Genomic DNA, 27,435 nt, shown 5'->3' on the forward strand with positions numbered 1-27,435 from the left:
CCACTAGAAATTATTTAATATCATTATGGATAATAACACTTCATATACAAATGGTTCTAGTGGCTTGATAGATCATTAATTATCATGGCAATACTCTAAGATAGGCTTGCTTTTCAGTCTCATCTGTGGATTCAAGCCACAAAGTATCTGGGAAGCCAAATAGCCTAGCCTATGGCTACTCTCAGACATTTTCAAGAACAGAACAGTTAAAAAGTAGTGTCATGTGGTGTACAATATATCTCTCAATGTTCTTAAAATTATTCCTAGTTTCTAAAAGAAGAGATTCTATGAGTTCTTACCACAGGAAATTACAAGTATGTAAAGCAATGCATATTAGTTAGCTCTAGAATACATACACACTTTATATACTATACATAATAAAAATATTGTTCATTTGTTAAAGTAAAAAAAAACAATAAAAGTTCATGTTGGCATCTTCTTTCCTAGATATTGAATAGCGTGAGATAGATCCCTCAATTTACACTTCAGTTTATCACTAAAGAGACAGCTATTTTAAATTAACATCTTTTATTTAATATTCCATTTTTAAATGCCACAGAAAACTGTTCGTGATCTTTGGGCCTGGCATAGAATTCTTGCACCCTGGCTTAATGACTGGTTTTCTCAAATTCAAAACCTTAGCATTTCACTTCTTCATCAGAGGGCACAGACTTTATATGGATGCTGTTGAAGGCTTTCACAGGCCCAGAATGAAGCTATTAGTACCATTTATTGTACTGCTTACACTTGGTGCACGCCCTTCCATACAGGAAGAGAGACCTTTTAAAGCCCTGTCAAGTATGCAGGTGTGCCAAAGGCTCCTGCTCACAGCAGGAGCAGCCTTTATAGCATTTCCTCACGACTGCTTCGGATCACTTTTCAGCATGTAAAACAAGATTTTCATTAATGGCACTAATGACAAGCTAATGGGGACGGGCAGCACACCCAATGCCAGAGGCAGAGCAAGCGAGGCTGCAAAGAGGCCAGCCCGAGCTGCTTTAAGATGAAATGCCACTGGGTGTTGATACGTTTCATTTCTTCTCAGGTACCTGGCAGGCCCAGGACCTTCTTGTTAAATGGGCTCCTTCAGAGGCTGAACGTGAGTAGATCAAGTTACAGTTTGTTCACATAGGGACAAAATAGAAGGCAGAATGAACTTAGGGTTCAGAAGTTTGCAAGCTGCAGCTGTTACTGGCAGGAGCTTCTGAAGAATTATGAGCTGACATATTACCCTGGACATGACTGGACATTGACCCCTCTGCTCTGTCTTCTCCCAAGAGGGGTATTCAAGAGTACCATTTGACACCAGAGTCACTGAGGACCCTACCAAAGCAGTGGCCACACCACAACTCATCACCTTTAAAAGACACACAATCTGTTCTAGTTGAAAATGTGGGAGAACAAATGCCTGTTACTGGACCTTCCTGTTGGGAGGGAGCTCAGGTGGTTAGGGGTTTCTGAGCCCAGCCCAACTCTTCAGCAGGTCACCATAGTTTGCAAACAAATGCCATAAGCACAGAGGAGGCAGAGAGATGAATCATTGACTTTCTTCTCATTCTAAGATCCACCAGCACAGGAAAAGGCAGACACACCTTCCATTATTTCCAACTCACGTAGATCTTCTTAGAGAATGCTTGGAGAAATGCTGACCTTTGAAGCTTACTCGAGTATCTGCGGCATTAGAAACAATTAGCTGACTGTTTTCCAGAGGCAGAGGCGTACAATTAAAACTCATCTAGATAGACATGGCAAAAGTGACACCAGCACCATTACTTTCTCCCCGTTTGCTAAAGCAAAGCTGGTTGGCACACCAGAAAAATCTTGTCAGTCTTGTTCTTATCAGCATCCTCCATTTCCAGACAAGGAAAGTGATGCAGGGGAAGGCTGTGAAACTTGCCCAAAACCACACAAGGGCTTGCAACAGAGCCAGAACTAGAAGCTTGGTCTCTTTATTTTCCATCCAGTAGTGTTCGGTCTCATATTTTCTTCCTGGAAAATCCCTTTGAATTTTGTTTGCTGCATAGACTGTGTAGCCACCACAGCCTCTTTGGTAGCATAGGATTTGGGGAGCCAATCTCCCATTAAGTAGCTTAATTGTTCTACTCAATCGTCCACCTTATATTCTCTTGAATGTCACATCTGTGCCTTACACAGGCCCCAAGCTGAAGGCTGGGACTGTTGACGACTCTACTGCTGACTTTTTTCACTGAGACCCTCAGAGCATCTAACAGAACTTTCTGAAATTCAGTTTTGCAGAACTAGGTTTTTGTTCCCTTTTGCTTCCCCAGCCATATACTTCTTCCCAGTTTTATACCATGCAACTTTAATGGAAGTTTCTCTTGTTCATGTTTATATCAACAACTAAGAATTCTTTGCCATTCAGATGTATACAATGGTCACTTCTATGTCAATGTAGAGGATCACAAATTTGCCATACTGCAACAATTTACATGTTCTGGGCAATGAGATGATCAGTTTTAGTATTCTTTTCTTTTTTTTTTTTTTGTTCATTTGGATTTTGTGTCATATTTTATAAAAGTTGAATACCAAATAGTTTGCACAATGTCCCCCTGGGGTTGGTGAATTGTGAACTTTCTATATAAGTATGCAGATATAAAGATATTTTAAGAATTTCTGCTAAGGCCTTTGCAATTAGATTATATGTTGTGGGAATAGATGTTTCCTGAAGATCTAGAGTAACACAGAGAAGAACCAAAGGCATATGTTAGTAATTAGTGAGAAGTAGAATGGGTACTTATAGTCTTCCTTGTCTGCTAGTTGGGCTTAGAGGGTCAGATAAGAAAACATGGACAAATATTTTGTATAATACTGCAGCCTAGAGATAGATATAAACATATCACTAAATTACATTTTAAAGTAAATATGATATTATACTTTTTATATACATATACATGTAAAATTTTCAAATTTGGGCTTATAAAAATTAGCAAAAATCACAAAGGAAATCATATGATAAGGCATGGGACAATTGACCTTGTCCATGTGAGCAAGCCATGCTAAATGGTAGAGCAAGAATCATAAATACAAAGGAGGAAAAGGAATCGAGTTAGTTATTGCAATTTATATAATTTATTCATTATGTTATATATTTCTATATTATATATACAAATTATTTACTAAATATTACAATTTATTGCAAAATGTCTATACATACAATCAAACTCTTTGCTGGAATGAGGGAGGAGAAATAGGAAGGGAGGATGGGGTATAAGAAAGGGTAACAGAGGGGTGAATATTACTCAAATGTATTAGGTACACATAAGAAATTGAGAGAATGAAGCCCATTTCTTTGTACAATTAAATTGCACTAATAAAAAATTGTTCAGGTACATACTGATCACTAAAGGCACATCTATATTCTTGATTCAAAGGTCACATCCATTCTGAGGTTAGGACAATGAAAGAAATTGTTTTTGCTCCAATAAAACTGTAGTAGAGTTTTTCATTTCATTAATGGAATTCAAGAGACAAATAGTTATGTGTACAAGATGGTATTGCCATACTGCCTACAAAATAATTGTATTTAGTTTGGTTTTCTTTTTTTTTTCATTAAAAAATTTATAATATGCAGTGTTTTTAAAAGTAGCCATTACTTTTTGTCTTTTTTCTTTTGCATTGCTGAGGACTGAACCCAGAAACCTGCATATTCGAAACAAGAGCTCTACTACTGAGCTACATCTCCTGATCCTTCATAGTTCTTAAATAACTGGATGCTGATAACAATGTTTTATAAATAGCAAGGTAAGTTACAGACTCAGAGGCTAAGTGACTGAGTACAGATTACACAATTATCCTTCCACCGATCTTATTTAAAGACTAGGTAAAGTCACCAAGCCTAAGAAATACATATGCCTTAGTCTAGCTATGAGAAATGTTAAATCAGCAAACCTGAGTCTGGCAGTTAATCTTAGGTAGCTATCTGATTGGCTAGAGAGTTTTATTTTACTTTATTTAATTTTAATTTACAATATTTAGTGTTATTTATGAGCATATCCATGAAGACTTTTTAGGATGGGGATAGAATTTGAATGAGTCCACTTTGTCAAGGTTCTTCCCTGTGTGAGTGGTCATCATCTAATCCTGGGAGGGTCTCAATTAAACCAAAGTGAGAGAAAAGAGGGATGTACTTCCTTCTTTGTTACTGCTGAGCAGCTACATGCCTCATCTGTCTTCTGTTACCCTTAAAACAGAATTTATTGCCGGGCGGTGGTGGCGCACGCCTTTAATCCCAGCACTCAGGAGGCAGAGGCAGGCGGATCTTTGTGAGTTCAAGGCTAGCCTGGTCTACAGAGTGAGATCCAGGAAAGGCGCAAAGCTACACAGAGAAACCCTGTCTCGAAAAACCAAGAAAAAAAAAAGAATTTATACCATCAGGTCCCCTTATTCTCTTATCTGTGAAACTACATTGAATTACTCCACCAGTTTTCCTAGATCTTAGTGTAGAGTTAGATTATAGGACTTCCCTGTTCCACATGACCAAGTACCCATTTCTATATATGAGTCATCTAAAGTTCTGTTGGTTGGTTCTGTTTTTCTAGAGAATTCTGATAATATATTGGCGTAGTATTCATAAAGTGTTTCTACAAAATTTCTGCCTTAGGCACATTGATATACTCCAAGAGTCAAAAAATCTTGACCTAGATATACCTTCATCACAAGGAAACAAATTAATTTGGAAGGAAGTTGACATGTTTTGTCAGTTTTCCAACTTTCCATTGTATCTATTGTTTATGAACTTGAAATAGGCTATGTGGATCCCACCCGAGTTATCTTCTTTTCTAATTTTCCCACATCACTTGTGATATGATGTTTAATTAATTTGTCTCTACCTGCTTGCTTCCTACAGGATTAAGAAAACAAGAACTGGCAGAAATATTACTATATTGTCTTTGAGGGAAGTTTGGAAGAGATAAATCAGATGTCTGATTATTCACTTCCATTTATGGCTCTGAATTAGGCTGCTGTGCCAAGGCAACGCTCATTTATTCTCAGCAGTTTAACTGATTATTGGTCCCCATAGCAACTGTCGAATGCCAAAAAGAACTTTCCCTTCACAACTAAGACTGATAGCAAGAGTCATCTACATGTGAAACATAAATATTTAGAAGGCAACTTAATAATCACATCATTTATTTAACAAAGTCTTGCCATTCATGCCTATGACTTACCTTGATATAGGTTTTGATGTGGTTTATAATACAAATGATCAGTCTTCTTCTGTGGAGTAGGTTTTTAAATCCAACAGAAAACAATGAGTTGTACCCATAACATTAGTGTCCCTAATATACCAGTGAGCTTCCTGCAATATTCATAATGTAGAAGACAGGTTCCATAACTGAGAAGAATTGGCTAGAATAATATTTTCTAAGCAGCCTGCCAAGCACCTATTAAATCCATTAAAAAAAAAGCGAATCAGCAAGAAATGGGTTCCCATGTCAGTACCAACTTGATTTCTCTGTCCTTTACACCACACAAAGTGTATGGAATCTTTATCAATACTTTTAGCATCCAGTGTTCAAATAATAGCAATGACAATAGCCTTTGTGATTTGTCTGGTTTCAGAGGTCTTTTTTTTTTCTTTTTTTGTTTTTTTGAGACAGGGTTTCTCTGTGTAGCTTTGTGCCTTTCCTGCAACTCACTCTGTAGCCCAGGCTGGCCTCTAACTCACAGAGATCCACCTACCTCTGCCTCGTGAGTGCTAGGATTAAAGGCATGTGCCACCACTACCCACCCTGGTTTCAGAGGTCTTACTAGCTAATAATTCATTGATATTCCATAGCACTGGGGTTTTTATCCAACTACTTTATAGCTTTTCCCATTCATTTTTGGTTCCTTTTACATTTAAAATTATTAAAGATTGTTTTTAATCTTCTTCTGGATAATTTCACAAATCTGTATCATACACAAAGGTTAGAATTACACAATGAAATAAAAAGTAACAATAGCCTTTCCCCTTTCTGGATCTATGGGTGGACAATGTCTCTGAAGTTCTACTAATGTCCATTCCAAATAACTGGCCACTACCTCAATATTTAGTGGTGACACAGATACTAAAACATAAGCAAGGTCCAGCAGACCATAAAAAGATTCCATTATTTGTAATATTTGCTTTGTCAAAAGAGGGATGTTTGGTTCAAAGGTAAGGATGGGGATATTATTTATTTAACTGTATAATCTGCAGTCATTGTCCATTTGTCTTGCTACCTCCTTATGGTGAGGCAGTTCTCTGGGTGTACCCTAGATATCTCCATTGAAGTCAAGCTTTGTAATATGGGCTTGTACTGCTTGGGCCAACTCAAAGCCAAGAAAGAGTACTGTCATGTTCTACACTGCTTTATGAACTGGTTTCCTGAGCATGGACCATTCTAAGCATGGTTCCCATCTCTCTAATAGCCACATCTGGTTACCAAAAGGAGCTTAGTACAATTGTCATCCCCAATATACTTTTTACATGGAAGGAGTATACACAGCATCCTCTGCAGAATAACTCATACCTGTACCATTGGTGAACTGTGAGCTTTTAAAATCTCCCAGGGGTTCACAAGCACTGAATTTGGGCTCTTAACAATTTTCCTCCCCTAAGAACTCTGACTCAGCACAAATCTTGACATTTTTTTTTCTTTTGATTGAACTTAACAGGACCTGTTGTTTGCAATTCTTTTGGTTTGGTTTGGCTTTAATTTAATCTTGTATTGATTAATCAGTGTTGACTTAACAACTTCTGAAACAAATTTACATGACTTTCTAAATAATTTAGACCTACTGGCGCTGCTTTTAACTCATCTCCCATCATTAGGGGTTAGCAAAGTCACTAAAGCTCCCATACCAGTATCAAGGTTTCTACTGAATTATTATTCTTTTATAGAATTCCTGTCAACACAATCTTATGCAGTCTGGTAACCTTGACACAAAACAGCATTCAGTACATGCCTAGGTTCCAGTGTTGTCTTCCAGTCTCTAATATTAATGAGGATCTGGGCCCACAGTAACCTGTGTCCCCCGTGGGCCATGTAAAGGACTGGTTTTCTTCAGATTGCCTCAGATTATGCAAACTTTGTCTCAAGAAAGAATGTGTAGTCATGTCACTTGGCTTCTCTGCTTTTGTGACACAACAAAGAAAGGTTCAGACAGGCTCACAGAGACTGAAGTGGCATGCACATGTGTCTGCACCAGGTCCTCTGCGTATATGTTACAGTGGTTAGCTTGGTGTTTTCATGTGACTCCTAACTGTGGGAATGGGTGTGTCTCTGACTGTTTTGCCTGCTCTTGGGACTCTTTTCCTTTTATAAAGTTGCCTTGTCCAGCATGGATATGAAATCTTTTGCCTTGTCTTGTATCTTGTTTTGTTTCCTTTGGTTGTTGTCTCTTACAGGCCTGTTCTTTTCTGAAGGGAAATGATGGGATGGAGAAGCTGAGAGAAGTAGAAGAAAGGAAGAATGTGGTTGTGATGTACTATATGAGAGGAGGATCTACTTTCAATTTTAAAAAGAAAGAGAAAGAGAGGAGATTGATTTTACCTGCCTCTATGCCCTGCAGCATCATGAGCTAGAGGCAGACTAGAAAGGGTACTTATTTCATGCTTAAAATCTTCTCAATTCAAGCATCTCAAAAGAAGAGTATTCCCTGATTATCACACTTCCTGTGCTGGGCCACTAGTAATGCCCTTGTCTGCACATTGAATTATGGATTTTCTCTTCTTTTGCATTAAAGATTAGAAATGTGAAGCGTCGTATCTCCCTAGCTATCTCTCTCCTTGCTGTCCAGCTTTTCTCAGAAGTCTCAAGTTTGGGGATCATAAAGGAGGAACTCATTAACACACACCTAATTTATAGTCTTTCTCTTTTGGCCGGCCAGCTATAAAAAAAAATGACAAACTAATGCATTCATTGCATCTTCTTCACATTCCTTTTATCTGCCATATCAGAAACTAGTATGAAGGAGAGAATCTATGTATTTTTTTCTATTGTTATTATTCTCTTAAACAGACAAGTTCATTGAGCCTGCTTTCTATTACATCTCAAAGAGTTTTTCAGGGATTGCAATATATTCCTTAGACCATTGGTTGTTTTGATAACATTGTATGCTCATGTGGTGGGCCACATTCATTAGGAAAGCATGGCATCCCATACCACAAAGAGGAAGAGAGACATCCTGGGATTCAGTCAAGTGCACTCCACCTTCAGATGACTCAACTTCAGTTGCATGTCTTATCACTCAGAGAAGAACCACAAAACTGCCTATAGTAAGGGATACACTATCCCATGGCATATGGGGAAATGTAACCATATTTGGATTGTTCCTGCAAATTCTCAACTCTCAGATGAATCAATCTTATTTTCATATCTTATTGCCCAGAGTGGGGATAATACAACTGCTCCTCCCAAACCTGTCTTTGGCCCTGTCACTCTCTATTTGGGCTCTAATTATTTTATGTGATTTTTTTTTCCTGTGGACATGTAAACCAATATATATTCATCTCAGACAGAGCACTGGTGACAGATTGAAGATTAATTCAACTCAAGTCTAGCTTGGTAAATCATTTAGCTTACTGAGGCCACTGACGGGATAAATGGAGTAGGAGCATAGATGATTCAGGCACCACCAAATATCCCACCACTGCAGAACTGGCAAGAATGCACAGAAATTGCATCAGTGAGATTCCCTGCACAACTTGTAGGCAGCTCTGTAGAAGAGTCTCTTCTTAAAACTGTGAGTTAGGTAACTTCCTAGAGAGTTTTTGGGTACCTCCCACTCCTTTATTTTGGGAATATTTCATTTTGTAGGAAATAGATTCACAATAGCATGACAGAACTTTATTCTTGAGGAACATGCCCAACTGAGCCAAACTGAATATAACAGACAAAATGTACACTAATATATACTTCAAATATTATTGGCTATTTTAACTTACAGTGAGCAATGACTCACAACCACCCACAACTAGCATTAATCCTTTTTGAGAACCATTTTTATACCCTCTAAACTCATAGAACCAATCCTTCTATGTCCCCATTTGTAAGTAAACTACAGATATTTTTCAAAGTACCATGTTTACTATAATATTCAAATGATAGCAAGTCTGCATTTTTTGACCTTTCTAACCTAGCTAACATCTCACCTTGTCAAATTACAGAAATGGCCTTGTGAGCTTTGCAGGGAGCAGCTAGGTTCACTTTTCTGACCATCTGTCTTGTGTACACTGCAGTTATTATTATTTTTAATCAATAAGCCAATGCAAAGTCAACATTGTAGTTAGAGTTTTTCTGCCTGGCCCACAGTCAGAAAAAATCTTTGTCACCTGCCAGTCCCACAGACGCTCAGACCCAGTAAACACAGAGACTTATATTGCTTAAAACTGTATGGCTGTTGCAGGCTTCTTGCTAACTGTTCTTATAGCTTAAATTAATCCATTTCCATAAACCTATACCTTGTCATGTGGCTCATGGCTTACCAGCATCTTCACATGCTGCTTGTCATGGCGCAGGCTGTCAGTGACTCCTTCTGCCTTCCTGTTCTTTCTTTTCTCCTCTCTGTTAGTCCCGCCTATACTTCCTGCCTAGCCACTGGCCAGTGTTTTATTATTGACCAATCAGAATAATTTGACATACATACCATCCCACAGCACAACATCAAATTTATAAAAAGCCTTTCATTTCATATATTTAAAAAGAATTAAAAAGGAACAATCCTTATTAAATGGCTGAGTATTTTTCCAAAGTATTCGGACTTGATTCTTTGTAAATGGAAGAAAGTGGGCTAGATAAATCCAAACTTCCAATGAAAGTCACAAAAAATTGGCCTCAATATAAACATTTGAAAGTTGGTATACATATTAAACTGTTGATATTTGAATTATTTATACTTTCTATTTACTCTGTGAGAATCTCACATGTGCATACAATGTATCTCAATCATATTTACCTTCATTACCCCCTTCCAGCTCCTCCTGGATCCTTCCCCAACAACTCCATTCCATAGTCATAACCTTTTGATTGTTATTTAATATTTCTATAACATTGGGTTTATACCCCAATCTAGTCTGTATGGTAACAAGATGAAATGTACATGGGAAAGTCTTTACCATTATTCTGTGACTTGGTCACAGAAAACAAAGTCAGTGAGTCTCCACAGTTAAAAGGAGCTTAATGGTCAAAATAACCTCAGAGGATACAGAAAGAATAAAAGAAAAAAATGGAAGAATGAGATAGAAGAACCACAGCTATAATATTTTAGTTTTAAAAGATTACTATATTAGTAATTGCAATTGCTCCCTTAATCCTCAGTAGAACCTCAAAGGAGGGGGGTTTTAGTTCAGACTTATGACATGATCCAAAAATTCCTTTAATCTTTGTTGATTATCATTTTTTTGTAACATAAAATGTTACATCTAAAAGTGTCTTACAGTGTTCAAGTGGAATAAATAGTATGAACTGAGGAGCTTCAAAGTCCTTGGAAAACAGAACATGTTCTATACCTGCATGACAGTAGGAGCCACCAGATGAAGACTTGGCTGGCCACCTACTGAGAAAAAGCAAGACTTGACATGTCAAAGGTGCTCTTCTCTGATCTCAAGCCCTTACCCAGAGGACCCTGTTCTGTCCATGGACACTGTGCTGAGAGGCAGAGAAGATGCCTCCTGGTGATTCTGACAGTGGAGACCGTGGCCCCTGCCTTCACTCTTCTCAAAGCCTTCAAGGTAGCAAGTTATTAACACAGCAAACATTATCCTCCTTGAGTATGTAATTCTTTATTTTGAAAATGAAGGTCAGATTAATCAAAAATTACCAAAAAACAAAAAAATCTATGTGAAAAGCTGGGTATTTGGCTCTGTGGGAGAATACTTGCCTGGCATGTATAATGTCTTGTGTTTAATTCCCTACATTGTCAAAAATCAATCAATAAATAAAGTCTCTATGCTAAGCATTAGCTATATTCCTGACTGACTGATAGTATATTGCTTTTTTATCTCTATATACACATACATATGTTATGTATCCATATAGCTGTATTTATATAAATTTATATATTTGAATTTGGAATTATTAAATTTTCTAAATTTTTTTGATAATTAAGTTTCAGATACAATAACACTTCATAAATACTTCACTATGAATATCTCTCTGCTAATATGTTGATTTTTTATAGCCACCAAACAAATGTCAAATCCAAGAAATTTTACAGTAATTCAATACCATTATCTAATATATAGTCCAATAATATGCTGTCAATTTTCAAATTAATGTGTTTCACAGATATTTTCTCAGCATAGTTTTCCACTCAGGTCCATGCAATGCTTTTAATTTTTACACTGCTTAATATCTTTTAGTATGGGGCCATCCCTCAACCACCTTTGTCTTTTAGATCATTAATATATAAGGAATGTAAGATAATTATTGTACATAAATATGTCTTGTCTCAACCCTCACCAAGGTTTAGGTTCAGTTTGATCGTATTTTAACAAGAATTACAGAAGATCAAAACAACTTTGATTTAGCATATAGTATCATGGGTTGACAATTTGGATTAAGCAATGTTCCACTTTCACATCAGAATAGTGGAAAAAATTTTAAAATGTTCTTCTACAATTTCATGTGGCCAGAGCAGACCACTGATTTGATGGACTAGAAAGTGGCCAGTGAGAGCACATGAGGTCTTGCAATCTCATAACAGAAGAGAAGACTTCAAGCTAGTGGCTTAGTGGGGTTTGGTGAGTTGTGGCTGTGACATGAAGGCTAAAAGGAAGAATGTATATCAAAACAGGTCAGTTAAATGCCTTTGGAGCCTTAACACGATAGCTCTCAGGGAGAGGGTGGGATCCTGAGAGTGCCCTGCATGTATGATACACATGTATACAACTGTCAAACAAAACATTTAAACAAACTTGTGTTTAAAAGGTTTCTTCAAGCCGGGCGTTGGTGGCGCACGCCTTTAATCCCAGCACTCGGGAGGCAGAGCCAGGCGGATCTCTGTGAGTTCGAGGCCAGCCTGGGCTACCAAGTGAGCTTCAGGAAAGGCGCAAAGCTACACAGAGAAACCCTGTCTCGAAAAACCAAAAAAAAAAAAAAGAAAAACAAATAAAAGGTTTCTTCAAACAAAGGGAGACCAGCATGCATTTCACCACTAGGTACCTTACAAAAGTGGGCTCCAGCAGACTGATGAGGGAGATAGTAAACCACATGGGATGACTTCCTTTTGATAATGAATTCTACCCCCACCCTCAAAAGGGAACCTAGAAGCTGTCTAGTGGCTCTGCTCCATGGCTGAGCATATAATAATAGTCACAACCATCCTTGCCCCATAACCACAGGCTTTACAAAGCTGTTTTGGGACTTTTGGGATCTCATAAAAGTAGAGTCAAATTTCCCATCTCTTTCATGCAACACAGGATTTACCAAGTTGGGATTTTTTCAGAAAGGTCTGACATGCAGCACAGTTGGAAAAAAAAAGTAAATACCACATGAAACTTCTCTCCATAGGCAAGATCAGATAGAAGAGACAATTCAGATGTATGTAGAGAGAGGCTTCAATGTAATTTTGCTCTCTTTAGAAATATTTTTGCATGCTTTGGTGAACATACCCTAAGCATCTATGCACTTTTATTTCAGAATGTCATATGGTTTTAATTTCTTATCAGGAAGGATCTTGACAAATCTTCAGGCCTGAGAACAGGAAGTGAATCAGAAATATAGAACATTTAGATCATGTTCATACATTGAAGTACTTTATTTTTATCAACAAAATCTGGTAGTGATATTGCTGCCTATTAAAATTTTTCTAGAGATTGTCATCTTCTTTACTTGAAACATTTTATACTTTATATCATTTAAAATAATCACAAACCTACAATAGTCAGGACCTGGTAATTAGTAATGAAAGCACAATATGGCAAAGATAGGTTTTTAAGTGTTTTCAGGCTCATTTTCTACATGGAAGCATCTGATGATTCAAATTTTAAACAACAATTTTTTTGAAGACAAAGTAAGCCACATCTCAATAATGATATTTCCCTGGATAGTTCCTGCCATTCACAGTTATATTTCCACATGGGAAAGAGTGCTTCTCTCATCTCTATAATTTCCATGACATGATTATAATATTCACTAATATTACTGTGCAATCACAAAACTGATCACTCATCCTCAATATTTTGTAATACTTTCTCCACTAATTTCATTTCTCTGAGTATTTACTATTTTCTTCAGTCACTATGTTAAAGATCAACCCATTTTACAAAGAAGATGAGGCATTTCTCAAAAGTTGAAAATGGTCACCATAGACTATTTAGAGTTCTATTTTGGTGAGTTGCAAAGTTGCCATTTTTTCAAAAAGTGAGCTCTCCTCACTGGACTTGTGTCTCACCATTCCATGAAGCCTCCCTTTCAGTACTGAGTCACATTTTATGTAATCCTGAATCTACTCCATTGGCATCTAGTCATTCTTAGCATTCAGTTAGCACTGGCTAAATCAATGACTGATTTAGCTAAACATTCAAGTTGACTTATGAAACATGACAGAACAGAAGCAATTGGAGCCATCAGATACACTTGATCTGTTAGTTCTGCTTCGGTTCTATTATGACTCTTGTTATTTAGTCCAATAACTGCAGATGACTTGGTTATTATGCAATTATTTTCTCTTGTTCCTCTGAACCTAGATTTAACCGGACTCAGTCTTTTCATTCAACACATGGGTCTCTTTAATATAACTGTTGTTATAGACATTGAAATTACAAAGATGAGTTAACTAAATCCTTCCTTCCAAACCTTCAACTCAAGGAGGAATGTTAGAACCAAGTTTCGTTGATGTGGTAGGTAAACTAACAGAGGCAGGCACGGGGAGTAATGGAAGGCCAAAGGAAAGGAGCTTATCATTCTAGGAGGACAGGCAAGGCTTCCTTTAAACCAGAGCTCAAGTTGACTCCTAAAGAGAATGCAGTGCTGGCTAAGGAAGAACAAAGGAAGAGAGTAGAGCAGATGCCTGAGAAATGCAGGTCTGAGGGTAGGGAGGAGCACAATTACAGAGTCATCTAGCTTTTAAATTCAGAGAAATTGATGGCAACAGATGGAGAAAAGGTGACTTCACCTTATACCTGGGGACAATTTGAAGTTGTAGTGATCGCCTTTAGTGTGTTCTTGGGAAGTCCGTCCTGCCTGGATCCTCTTAGTTCATTTATATTCTTTTCTAATTTCCTTGACAAATAATAAGTCTTCAGTGTCATGGCACTCTTCTTAAGGAAGGTTTCTGGATCCTTTCTATTTTTTCCATATTTTTTTTTTTTTCTGTTTAGAGGAATTTGGTATTCTCAGCCTGTTCCAACCTGGTAGCATAGCTAAATTCACAGTAAGTTTTCCTAATCCTAGTGCTTAAATCTAGTCACATTGTTCCATGATTAACTATTCCTATAACAATCCCACATTCTCTACATCCATGTAGGTGAAATTCCAATGTCCATAATAATCTAACTGGGACATAGTTTTTATATGTCTATCACCCTCACTTCTTTTACTCTCTATTGTACCATTTTCAGAAACAAACAAAGACACTCACTAGAGTGTTTTTAATTATCATAGAAAATTGGAAACAGGGTTATTGAAAATATTACAATAAACTCATATTTGTAAACTCATAAATTCATATTTAATAAATGTATGAAACAAGTTTTATGATGTTGTATAAAGGCATGAAAGAATCCCATAATGTGTACTTAATGAAAAAGCTGTGCTATAAAATCATTTCAAAAATAATGTAAACAAATACACCACTCATGAACACATACACACACACCAGGAATGAACACACATATATACACACTACACGTAAACACATGCACACCACACATGAACACATACACACAAAACAAAAGACTAGAAGACAGACGATACAAGCATTTCTCTTCCTCAATTTATACATAAGTTCTCTGAATAAATGTAGTATTGATATTTTATTTTTTCTCTGTATCTGTCTGAAATTTACATTTCTTCCTCAAATGCAAAACAAAACATTTTATTTGCTTGACTTTCTTAAAATATTCTAAAGCTTCAGAAAGCTGTAAGTAATAATCTAGTAACAGCTAGGCAGACAACTAAAGGGCATGACCAGTGAGTGTCATGTAAGGGATGTGACCATAGGTGTGGGAAGCCTTATGTCAAATCCAGGACTCTAGGACTCTCAAGCCCAGGTTTTCCACAGGCCATTCTATCCCTGTATGTTAACGACACTTTATCCTTTTATCACATCTTTTCTTTCCTGCTTTTAAGCTAGCTATAGGTGAAAGAGGAAATTGCTTCAAACTCAACCCTGTGATCATGTAAGAATTTCTCCACCCATTTTGATTGCAGGAAAATATTTCAAATTTCCCTCTATTCTTAAGCCAAAGTTCTTGACATGCTTCAAAGTTATACATAGACTTTAGATATTGTAGTAGTAGGTGATATGTAGGTAAACCAATATACAAACAATATTATTTAAGAATTTTTAAAGTTTTATTAGGTCTACATTACAGTGTCCCTCCAAATACAATGGAAATTTTCACCAGTATTCTTCAAAAACAGAGGTATGCCAATATGATTAATTAAAATAACAATTTTAGTAGCCACACTGGCATTATTTTTTTCCAGTCAGCATTAAAGTCAATAATTTAGTTTGGCTTTCTATTGGAGACCAACACATTCTTGGATCATTTTGCAAGAAATACTCCCCTTGGAGCCATAAACTTTGGATTTTAACAAGTGGCATTTAGTCCTGCAAATATGATGATGTACAAGAGTAGACTTGTAGAAGGCAGTTGGAGTTGGGCTCTTGGTTTTGTTTTAACTGAGGTGGATGGAGGCATCCAACCTTAATACCCTCCACTTGGAAGAACTTTTTCTATTTGGCTGTGTTATACAATGACACCTTCCCAGATATCATCTAAGAGGAAGCCAGCTCTTTTCTTCCTTTGTGCTTTCTCTGTTCTGATATTTCCCCCTACATTGACATTGTCTATTGCTACCACTGGGTCAGAACTTCAGAACTATAAGGAAGCGTGATCATCCAGGCAGAATTTCTCAAGCTATTTCACATTCAAATTTCTACAAGGAGCTTCCTTTAAGAAACATGTATTGAATCCCTTTCTTCTCATTACTCTTTTGATTTTAAGAAAATTCTCTTTGTGTAGCTCAACTTGGAATGAAACTCCTTATGTAGTCAATGTTGTCCCCAAATACATGATTATGCTGCCTCAGCTTCCCAGAAGTGAAGATTGCAGGCATGTCCCAACATGTCTGAAATTCTTATACCACATTTTTTGTACCTGGAAATTCACACAAGATGTTTTATCTCTGTAGGGGCATGGCCATGTTAAGGGCCCCAAAGCTTAAGACCCATGGAAAAATGGCAAGGCTTCCTTCTTGGTAGAAGTGTGGATGTTGATAGTATGTAGAGAAAATTTCTATCAAAGCTTTCTCCCGAAGAGTGTTTACAGTCTGTAGACTGCTTCCCTATAGAGACTGCTCCTACAGATATTAGTTAACGCTGTCTCCTTGTTCATCTGTATTTCATAACCCCACTTCCCTGTTCAACTGTATATAATAAACACACCGAGCTCCTGAGATGCTGTGGCTGCTCCAATAGACGAGGCAGTACACCCAGCCCCAGCTTTTCTTAGTCTGTGTGTCTATCTGTTCGTTTTTTATTCCATCATTCCCCAGTCAGGTCAAGTTCTGGAGTCATGCAAAGAGCACAGCAAACTTTCAAGGAAAAAAGCCAATTCTTTAACAACCACAATTTAGGTTTTTTGGTTGTTTGTTTGGTTTTTATTTTTTTCAAGATAGGGTTTCTCTATAGCTTTGGATCCTACCCTGGAACTCATTCTGTAGACCAAGCTTGCCTCGAACTCACAGAGATCCACCTGCCTCTGCCTCTCTCCTCTCTAGTGCTGGGATTAAAGGTGTGCATCACCACCCCCAGTCACAATTTAGTTTTATTTTTCCCAGAAACATTTTTTTTGCTGCCTCATCTCAGAAATTTTCATATTTCTTTCCCTTTGGTACACAATCATTACTAATAAAAATTAACGATCTCATTCAATTAATGAATTCTCTAGATTAAATAAATTTGTCCAAGATTTTCAGTTGGCTAATGATGAAACTCCTACTAACAAAAGGTATGAGCTGGAACTGGAGTTTGCTTATTCCCATACTATTATATAGCTGGGTTAAAGATTCAGGCATCATTTTTTTCAGGGCTGGACAACCAAGCTATTTTTAAATATCACTTCCAGCTGTGATGCACTAATCATCCCCAAACTGCTACCCCATCAGTAAGACTCTACAACCATCACCGCAGAAGTCAAGTCCTGCTAATGGGTTTCCATGCTGGGATGGAAACAGAGTTGATTATGATTACCTGTACTTAGCTGTCTTTAACATGAGTTCATGGATACACTTTACATTTTTGCCTGGTTTCAGGAAATGTTAATTATAAATGATGTAAGAGTTCATAGTTTTAAAAGATTATTTGAGGTAAAAATACCCTCACCCTCTACCACTTTATTTTTCCTAAGACTACATATAAAGTAAAGCCATTTAATTCTCTCTCTCTCTCTCTCTCTCTCTCTCTCTCTCTCTCTCTCTCTCTCTGCCATTCTAGATTCTAGAATGATGCTGGAAGCAGGAACATATAGGATGCCAAACAGTGAGTTAGTTATTTTACTTTATTTCCAGCTCTGACCTATTGCCTCATCCATAAAATCAGGAAGTTTAATTAATCAAAGATGACTATATCCTTTATCCTACCATGATCTTAAATTCAATTCTCATTAACCTGGCAGAGATGTTTTCTATTTTTCTATAATACAGTCAAGAGCATAAAATGACTCATAGAACTATTGAGAGTCAAGTTGTAACACCCTTGGACAAAACAAATTACTCCCTATGATGTATAAAAAAATGTAGCATAGGTATGATATAAGTGACATAAATTTTTTCTAAGTATGACTAAGGTAAGCTAAGACTGAGCATTCATAAGTAAAAATAAGTCTCCATGTATTTATTTGGGAGCTGGGTGGTGGGCCCCAATGAGTAAAAGCTTCTGATTTGGAGGTAAACTTTGGGGATTAGTAAATAACTAAATCCTTGTTTGATGCCTCACATTTGGTCAGGTGGCTGCTTAGTCTTTCCATCTAGACAGAGCTGTCACTCACACCACCTTCTTTGCAGCTACAGAGGGCTCCCAGGGTTGCTCACAGCTGTTCCAAGAGGAACACCCTGGCATCATCTGCCAGTGGAGAGCCAGCCAACCCATTGTCAGCAATGGTCACAGAAATCCCATCCTACATCTTTTCCCTTCCTTGAACACATGTTCAAGCAGAGCTTCAGCAGTTCAGTCTTGGCAAACATGGCTCCTGTTTCTTTAGTGAAACAATTTCATTTTCTAACCCTTTGCCCTAGGGGTATGCCCAACTGTTCATTTGCTCAGCCTGAAGCAGATGCTCACATAGGGAGAAAGGTCACTCATTTCCATTTCCAATCCACATGGATACTTACTAGAGAACTGTGTGTTAAACCCGTATTTAAAAACAACAACAACATCTCATTCAAGGGAGTAATCTGCGATACAGGCTTTGGTCCTGCACATTGTTCCTGGTTTCCGAAACAAAGGGCACATAGACAACAAGGCTGTTTGTTTCACCATCAGCCAACACTTCAAGAACAGAGACCCACCACTCTATTTTAGTTACACAAAAGAGAAGGAAAATGATACAACAATTTCTCAGGAATGCAAGGCGACCCAGGCCCAGAAACGATAAACTACTTATAATGTGAGTACATGCAAAAAAAAAAAAAAAAAAAAAAAGACAGAGACAAGAACTAGGGTTCTGAAAGGAGCTTTTTCTAAGTGAAGATTTTTATCAGGCTAAGGAGTGAGGCTTTAACTATGTAAATACCTTGCTAGACATTAAAGGGGACCCAGTAAGTCACTACACTCACCACTGAGCACTTACACTCATCTTTTCTAGGTGAGTAGGCAGGCATCATGTAACATAGTTTTTACTAGAAGAGTTCATGAGTAGCAATAAAATCCCAGCACCCTGCGATTCAGACATGGAAGGGATTCAATTTGCCCTTAATAAGTGTGTAGGACATGAATTTAATGGTGGAGAACGCAGGGATGCTGAGGAGCACGGCTTTGCATCTTCACTCATTTTATAGCTAACTTAGGCAGCTGTTAACTCAAAAGTTGTTCTCTGCTATATCCTACGGTTTTATTTTCTTCAAAGAAGTGCTCTGACCCCAAAATAGAGAGCTCCTTAAAGCTACACTAAAGTCATAGGAGCTGATATCAACATGAATTATAAAATCAGATCAATTGTTTTCACCAGTGTTCCCTCAGGTGTTGGTACCAGGATATGGGAGTGATGGTGGGAAGAAGCATTGTGTGTGAGAAAGTGAGGTCTACTTAGGGCAGATGGCCCCAAGGGAAGTTATAATCAGAGAAGCTGGAGGGGCATAGACAGGCAGGCCTTAGATTTAGTTTGTCTTGTTGTTAAGAATGCTTTTCAGATTCTATAGGTTTATAGGACAGAAAGAGTGCGATTTCCTTCTCCAAATAGAACTTGATTTTTAAATTAACTTGTACAGAGTTAATCTAATACTACAGAGAAAGCAATGGACTGTGAATGCGAAGAACTGAGGTTTCCAAGTCAACTCTGCTCTCCGTAGCATGCCATCTTGGTTTCTAAACATCAAGAAGAATAAGACAAGTAGGTTTTGTTTTAATTTGTCACTTTTCTTGTGTGTGTATGTGTGTACAATTGTGTGTTTATAATGCATACTTGTGTGTATTTGTTGCCTGTGCATGGGGGCTGGCACACACACATACATTGACATGTATCTGGGGGCTCAAGGTTGACATCAGGGAACTTTCTCTCTCCAAAACTGAGCTGCCATACCCACCAGCATTTGTTTGGGTTCTGGGGATCTGAACTGGTCTTCCAGTTAGCAGGGCAGGCACTTTAACTGTTAGGCTATATCCGCAGTCTCTAGACAGGTAAAGGTTTGAAATATTTATCTATGTGCCTGAAAGAACTGATATAAAGATTAAAATAAAACGGGTTAGAAAGAAGCCAAAGACCTACGCAGGGGATGGCTGTTTTCATAGTTGCTGCTGCTCTGTTACTTGAAAAATTTATTTTTTAAACTTGTTTTAATTGTTTTCTTTTTTATTTTAAGCATATGTCCACTTTGCCTGCTTTTATGTCTGTGTACCACATGTATGTCTGTGGACTATGGAGTCCAGAAGAGAGTGTTACATCCCCTGGAACTGGAGTTACAGACCCTTGTGGGCCACATGTAGGTGCTGGGTATTGAACTTGGATCCCTGGAAGACCAATAAATACTGTTAACCATTGAGCAATCTCTCCAGCTCCAAAATGTTGCTTTTTTTTTTTATGGCCTGTCTTTGTTACAATTTCTGTTGTTGCGATAATATACAATGACCAGAAGCAACTTAAAGAGGGAGGGTTTATTTCATCTTATAACCCCCAGGTCACACTCAGTCACAGAAGAAAGTCAGAGCAGGAACTCAAGGCAGGAACCTGGGGACAGGAACTGAAGCAGAATACATGGAATGATAATGCTTGATGGCTTGCTCCTCGTGGTTTGCTCAGCCTGCTTCCTTATACAACCAAGAACTGCCTGCCCCAAGATAACACTGCCCATCATAGTGAACTGGGCCCTCCCAAATCAATCATTAATCAGGGCAATATGCCATAAACTTCCCTACAGGACAAACTTATTGAAGTAATTTATCAATTAAGAGTCCCTTTTCCCAGATAGATCTAGACTTGTATCGAGTTGGTAGAAACAAACCATCCTATAGCACAAGTGCATAAAAATTAGATTGGACCTAAATGAATAACACTAGGACTAGAAGGGGAAGATGTTTCTCCTTGTTTCTATCTCTTACCTATTTCAAAGGAGACCCATCTGGTCTCTACCCATCCAAATTCACCCATTTGTTCAGCTGGAATTCATGCAGCCCTTGCTCTCCTATGTAACCTCTTCTTTTCTCAGTCAGTCCCCCACACAAATTCCAGGAACGCCTTCCACCTTGCAGTGAGGACTTACTGCCCCTGGTGAGTTAACACAGTATGCTGAATCTCCTTACAGTTGGGGATGACTAGCTGTTAATGCTCTCCCAAGAGCATGGTTTGTAGGCAGACCTGGATATAAAAGGACACCAGAGACCTGAAGGAAACCCCATGAGGGAACAGTGAAGACTGCAGAACTCAGGAGAAACATGAGTTTGTTTCAGCCAGTCATGTCCCTTTTGTTAAACTAGAATTTTAACAACATATTTCCTCTTAGAGAGGTTAATGTACTTCCATTTCAATGTCCAAGGAAGCAAGAAAACAAATTCTAAACATATCTTGAGGAAGGATTCTGGTCTAAAGCAAGGATGATCTAGAGTGCTCAAAACTGGGAGCTACGCAGACTTCTGGAAAGTACTGACACATGACAAAGCAAATGTGAAATCAGGAGCTAGCACTGGGTGAGTGTGTATGTGTGTGTGTGTCTGTGTGTGTGTGTGTGTGTGTCTGTGTGTGTGTGTGTGTATACAATGTATTAAACTGAGTTAGCAGCTAAAGTGCAGATTCTAGGATATGAAAAACTCAATCTGAGTTTGCAAACATAGTCCATCTGGATACTAATGGGAGGTAAACCATCAGCTTTGATAGGCATGGAACCTGACCAAAATGTTTTACTGGGAAGGCCACCAGGGGCTTAAGGTAAATCTTCCCTGTAGTGCAAGCAAGAATTCAGAGGCAGTATTATGACTAACTCCCTTGACCTGCCTTTCATGGTGGAAATTTTTGAGTAAAGATATAAACAAAAGCAACTAGATTAGGCTAATCACTTTCTACCTATGAAAGCCGGTTCACACCTGTCAACTTGGGGCAGTTGCCTAGGAAGCAACCTTGGGGAAAGTTCCATAGAAGGATTGTATCTGAGTTGTTGTTCCTTAATCATCAGCCCTAGGCCTATAGTCCTAGTTCATACTGAGCAAAATGTTCCCTGGGGCCTAACAAGACATGTGCTCTCCCATATGCCTTAGATTCTCTCTCTACCAGGCCTAGCCTTGAAAGTTGCCAGCAGAAGCAGACCCAAGACTCCCAACCCTTCCCAGCATAGCCTGGACAAGTCAAAGTAAATCTTTTGGATCCTTCTGCCACTTTGAGAAACAGGTGGTTCTAAAGAGACCTAAGATTTACTTCTGTTTATGATTTGTAAGCATAGCTGAATACTTGGTGTAGGGCTGTGATGCAAGTCCATCAAATGCTCCTATAGTTCTTAAGACAGCACCCTCGTGGCTGCAGGCTGGAGGTGAAAGGGAAGATGTAGATCTTTGGAAAAGCCCACCTGAACTCCAGCATTTCCTCACTTCTGCTGGGCATTGGACTGCACTGTTGGTCCCTGCATCCCTTGGGATCATTTAAAGGAGAAGAGTCATGAGCTCTAGAGAGTTCATATTTGGGAGGAATATCTATGGAGAATGCAAAGAAAAGAAATAACAACAAAAAGGAAAAGAGACCATGAAAAACTTTGAAGAGGGGGACTGGGAATAATGGGAGGTTACAAGGCAGAGTTGATTGTACATTTACACTTTGTTGCAGATGGAATTCAAGAATCTGAGGGCAACCACTCATTTGCCTACCACTCTTCTTTTCATACTCTCTTAAAAGAGAACTCTTTCCATATCTGTTTTGATGATTTCCATAGAATGAACATTTCTGTTTGATTGGCAGAAGATAGTCCAACCTGTACCTGGGAGTCATAATGAGTTCTTTGCTTATTCATACTGAGGAGTGAAGGAGCAATCAATTGGGATATGGGCTTAAAAATTTGAAAGGGTATTTCTATTGAATATTTTTATAAATGAAAATAAAGTTAAAAATACCAGCTATTTAAGAATGACATGTGATTCCACTTTGCAGTTATTATCATTGTTCATACCCCTGAGTAGAAACTATAAGATACCGTCTAACTTAAAATAAATCATGGCAATAGCATTTTAGCAAGCACCAAATAGTGTTAAGTTGTTCATGGTATACATTATTAAAAGATTAGGTAAAGGGAAGCAAATAAAGGTTAAGAAGAGAGAAGAACAGAGGGGGTGGAACCTTTTAACTCTTAAAAATCAGACCCTTTTGTCATTTTGAAATCATTCTCATAAATATGGGCCACACCCTTTTGTATGCCTCGTGTATCAGTTTATCAGTTTTTCTTATTTTTTAAAAGGGATATATAAGTCTCACTTAAAATTTATAGTCAAAATGAGATAAAATGACAAAATTCCAGCCCAAAGCCAAAAGACCAACTTCAAATCTCTTCAATTGCATCACAAATAAGTATACCATTCCTTTTCACATTTCTTTTTTAACATTCAGAAACTCGGGGAAAGCACCTATGTCTAGAGGAGCCCTGATAAGTTAGGAGTAGAAGGTTTGAAACTTATAGGAGGAGTGTGGAGAACTGAGAGCTGAAGACATGGGTACCCTGCCTTTGTACTCTTAAAGTGGACTTGGTACCCACACTGGAAAAAAAAAGGAGAGGACTGGAGGAGCAAAGAGAGCATCAATAGTAAGGTGGAAAATGGGGATCTTGAGGAGGGATTTCTACCTTTTTGGAACCACTGCCAGCTCTAGTACCATAGCTACTGATCTATAGTCATAGCAATGTGGTCTTCTAGGACTCAGTAGTAGACACAGTACACTGATATTTAAGACTACTAGACATTTCTAGAAGTTTCAATTAATTGAAAGTTAAAACAAAGCCAGGCAGTGGTGGCTCACACCTTTAATCTCAGCAGTTGGGAGGCAGAGGCAGGTGGAGCTCAGTGAGTTCAAGGCCAGCCTGGTCTACAAAGAGAGTTCCAGGATATTCAGGACTGTTACACAGAGAAACCCTGTCTATAAAAACAAAAACCAAACAAACAAAAAAGAAAGTTAAAACAAAGGGTGATTCTATGATTTTATATATTTTGGAATCGACATACTAGCTGACTTCAGTATATGTTTAATATGTCACAATATACTGAATGCACAAGAGTGATAGGATGTGCCTTAGTTAGGGTTTCTGTTGCTGCAATGAATTGCCATGACCAAAAAGCAAATTGGGGAGGAGAGAGTTTATTTGGTTTACACCATATGTTCATCACTGAAGAAAGTCAAGACAGGAACTCAAACAGAGCAGGAACCTGGAGGCAGGAGCTGATACAGAGGCCATGGGGGAGTGTTGTATGCTGGCTTGCTTCCCATGGCTTGCTCAGCCTGCTTTCTTATAGAACTCATCAGCTCAGGGATGACACCACACTCGATGGGCCGGACCCTCCCTCACCCATCACTAATTAAGAAAATGCCTTACCGTTGGATCTTATGGAGGCATTTTCTCAACTGAAGTTCCCTCCTTTCAGATAACTGTAGCTTGTGTCAAGTCGACTAAGCCTAACCAACAGTCTTAAGTATGGAATGCTGTCTCCCAGCCTGTTTGTTCTGAGAATTATCTGCTAATGAATTGTCTCTACATAGCAGACTGTACTTTAATCCTTAGGTTAAATGAAACCAAGCAGGAGTGATTTTCCTTTTATTTCATTTACTTTGACATTTTTTCTTTGTATAATTTCTCTCTATGTAGCCCATATTGGTCTCAATTCTGCCTCTGACTGCAGAATTTCAGATTTACAGCTTTGTGTCACCACACCAAACTCACACTTTTCTCTTTATATTGTGCTGGCTCTATCCAAATGTGTACTGAGACTATTATTCCTTCTTGGACTTGTCAAATATCAGATCCCATTAGGATTGGCAAGAGTTTTATCTCAATGTCTGAATAGTTTTTCCCCTGGAGCAATAAAATGTGTACATTGCTGATTCTCAGAGATGTGCTGCTTAGTCACAGATGATGTTGTGGAAATCTTGCAAGCATTTTAAACTATACAAACACTTCTTTCCCCAACAATACTGTGAAAGCCAGGAAGCTGTTTTCAATCATTAAATTGGTTTGCATACGAAGGTGTTCAAGACTATCTGTGAAATCCACATCTCAAGATCACAGTTCCATATAGGACCGACCAGTGACTCCTTAAGAGAACTCTCTAACCAAGAGCTGTTTCCTTTAGATACTGAAGTCCAATAAAGTCTCTTATAGCATGGAGGAAACAAGCAGGCTGTTGTTTTCAAAGAATAAGAAGCCCTTACCTGGTGTCCTCAAGATAGAAATTTTATGAGGCCGAAGAGACAGGAACAGCTCCAGCTGTGAGAAACATTGATTAAACCCTTTCTGAAGACTTGGAAATGTTGTTGCACATTGACCACTGCTTATATTTCTGGTGGGTTTTACTCTCTGTGTCATTCAGCTGTGAGACAATGGATTGAGAAACAATGGAAAAAGAATCCTGCCAGTTCCGTAGTATGTGAGTCATCTTTACCATTGAAATTTCCAGTCATGGTCTGAGAAGAAGAGGCAATATGTACAGATGTTTTTGGCAGTTGCATGAAAAGTAGCTTTGCCAAATAAAATATTCATGAAAGTAGGATGACAAGGGGTCCGTTGACATTCCTTATGTCGTTTAATTGCACTTGTAAGTCTTTTAGTCACTGTGAATGATCCTAGAAGGGCCTATTTATTTGTAGAAACTATAAGTATTATTTCCGAAGAGTGATGGCTGTTAAAACTGAAGCCTTCCAATCATTATGGAATTCACTCAAAAGTATTAATAATAGCTTATAGTTGTAGCTCTAAAGGCTTGGTACGAATTTACTTACTTAATTTACATAATAGCCCAACACAATAGATGTAGTCTATTATTCAAAAAAATGTCTGCAAGTCTCCACTATTTCCTTATTTTCCTTAATTTGTGTCTTTTTTGCCATAGAACTACTAAGTATTCTCGCCTTCTGAATCTGAGCTTCATGGTTCTGGTCAAAGTTGCTTCGTAGTCATGGGTCGCCTCAGCCCAAACAGCCTTCCTTGTCACCTTGAGGTGTGTTATCCTTCAGCTCTCTAGCCCAGGCTTGCCACATGGCTATTAGTCTGGGGCTAAGTGAAGAAACAGAAGTCCAAAGCCACCTGAATGACTATATCCTTAGTTGGCAAATCAATGCATTTCCATACCATGAAATAAGGGGTCACAAGTCACAGCTTATATTTAAGGACTGGATAGAGACTCTTCATATTGAAGATTCAAAGGAGGACCAGCAAAGGACTCTCATATTGCCATGGGTATCAAGGCATCCACTTTTTACTCGTAAATCTGAAATGAGCATGTGGATCCATGTCTCCATGATCTTTAAAAGTAAAATGTGAGTCACTGAAGAGTAAATTCTTGTATCAGCTTTTCATGTAATTGTAAATGGTGCACAAAACTTCATGCTCTGAAACTATTGTGGTCTTTTCACATTAGTCAACCAAAAGTTGAAATTGTCTATCATTACCTTTATACACACAGTTGTTTCATCTTTACTGCAGACAGTAAAATTCAGATTGACAGTGGGCACAGTGGACACACAGCTCCAAAGAGAACCGAACAAAGGAAGAACACAGCAAAGAAGGTCAGAAGAGAAATGCCAAATGAATGCTCTGCTACAAAGAGATTCTTACTAGAATTATCTGGGAAGTACTCAGAAAATTATTTCTCTCCACCCATGCTAAGCCATGTTTTCAGACTTAAAAGAAAGGGACATGGAGACCAATGTTTGCGTTTCAAACCACCCCTTATGTAATTCTAAAACACATCACACTACCTCTCCCTGCTTAATCTGCCATCATGATACTATCAGGTAATTGAAATCACTTTGTAAAGCCAAATATTTTTAGCTTTTCAATTAGAATGATGTGTTTTTTAAAAATGTCCTGCTATATTACAGCTGTGAAAACTCAAGACTCCCACTGGACCTTGGTAGCCTGGCTCCTTATTTACAAAGGGATCAAAATAACTGCTTATCTCTGAGGTTCAAGTGAGTCAGACTGGATAAAAAGGATGCTTTGCCGACTATAAAACTCTAAGCAAGTGGGGTGAAGAGTCACCATTAACTGCCTCCTTTGGTTACACAAAGGCTCTGACTTTATCAAATGAAGCCATGGAGCATCATCTACAAGTGAATCCTCCTGTTTCCTGACCTACTGCCGCCATTTGTCGTTTCCTATGATCTTTCCACGGCATTTTTTTTTGAAGCTGACTAATTCCTGTCTTTGGGATTCAGACCTCTACAGTTGGAGTCCTGTTGGAGACTTGGAATTAAGCCCAAAGTGGAAGTTAAGGGACCATTTTTGTCATTGCCATGCCACTAGAAACACATTATTTATGACAAGAAATTGGCTTCATGAGTATTGGGCTCATATGGATGTCTAATTGTTACTTGCAGTGTCTTTTCAT

The 27,435-nt window shown here is 38.2% G+C and overlaps 1 long non-coding RNA gene across 1 annotated transcript; it reads right to left on the reverse strand.

Annotated features, from left to right (window-relative positions):
- Positions 1 to 511: 511 nt before the first annotated feature.
- Positions 512 to 25,402, reverse strand: LOC143272766 (uncharacterized). The gene is made up of 2 exons (XR_013050355.1): positions 25,259 to 25,402; positions 512 to 2,691 (listed from the first exon to the last, which is right to left on the reverse strand). It is a non-coding gene; the product is annotated as an uncharacterized LOC143272766 (long non-coding RNA).
- Positions 25,403 to 27,435: the final 2,033 nt, after the last annotated feature.

The sequence above is a fragment of the Peromyscus maniculatus genome, chromosome 4 (assembly GCF_049852395.1).
Source record: "Peromyscus maniculatus bairdii isolate BWxNUB_F1_BW_parent chromosome 4, HU_Pman_BW_mat_3.1, whole genome shotgun sequence".
Taxonomy (NCBI): Eukaryota; Metazoa; Chordata; class Mammalia; order Rodentia; family Cricetidae; genus Peromyscus; species Peromyscus maniculatus.